Here is a 1,107-nt window from a genome sequence, read left to right as displayed (position 1 = left end):
TTATGGTTTGTTAACATTGTACAATTCATCGATTTTCCCATACTTAATTTATTGTGTAGAAATCTGGGGATCCACATTTAAAACTTATATAAAACCATTATTTATTTTGCAAAAAAGAGCTTTAGGAATTATCAATTATAGTAATTATAAAAAATTCTTCCCATCTATTATTCATTCATTCTAAGATACTAAAAATTCATGATTCAGTTGATTTGAAACTTTTACAAATAAATGTGTTCAACTCTGAACCGCAGGTAAAGACTATCAGCTCCTTCTGAATCGTAGGAAAGGAGTCCAACTTTGTCTAGATGTCAGCTGAGAAGCAGCATGTCTAGCCTTAAGTAGCCATAGGGCGACAGTGGTGTTGGATGTAGGAGTTTGCCCTGAAATCGAAGGATTGACGGTTCAACCCCCGGCTCCGACTTTCAGTGTCGTTGTGTCCTTATGACACTTCACCTGCATTGTCTACTGATGGTGGTCAGAGGGCCCGGTGGCGCCAGTGTACGGCAGCCCCACTTCTGTCAGTGAGCCCCAGGGCAGCTGTGGCTACAATGTAGCTTGCCACCATCAGTGTGTGAGTGTGTACGTGAATGGGTGAATGAATGTAGTGTAAAGCGCTTTGGTCAAGTCTCCTGACTTGAATAAAAGTGCTATATAAGTAAATGCCATTTACCATTTACCATAGGCCACTCGCAACAGGAGGTTGAATAGGCACCAGCTCCTTCAATAAACTTTGTCACATGTGTTATTAATAGTCTCTATATAATCATAAACAGTGTTGGGCATGTTACTTTGAAAAAGTAATTAGTTATAGTTACTAGTTACTTCTCCGAAAAAGTAACTGAGTTACTAACCGAGTTACTCCACAATAAAAGTAACTAGTTGCTAGTAAAAGTAACTAATGCGTTACTTTTGCGTTTCTCGCCCCGGTAACCCTCACCACCAGCCCCAACCTTCTCGCCATGTGTTCCAAAGCCAGCTGAATAGAGTGGACGACAAAAACAAGAACCTGCAGAGAGTTTTGCATGTATTGCAACTCAACGTAAATGACATCAGGGGGGAACGTGATGTGAAGTTTTTTAACATCTATCTATCTATCTATCTATC

The sequence above is a fragment of the Cyprinodon variegatus genome, unplaced genomic scaffold, assembly GCF_000732505.1.
Source record: "Cyprinodon variegatus isolate N-32 unplaced genomic scaffold, C_variegatus-1.0 Scaffold1852, whole genome shotgun sequence".
In the NCBI taxonomy this organism is placed as follows: domain Eukaryota; kingdom Metazoa; phylum Chordata; class Actinopteri; order Cyprinodontiformes; family Cyprinodontidae; genus Cyprinodon; species Cyprinodon variegatus.
This window is presented reverse-complemented; position numbering follows the sequence as displayed.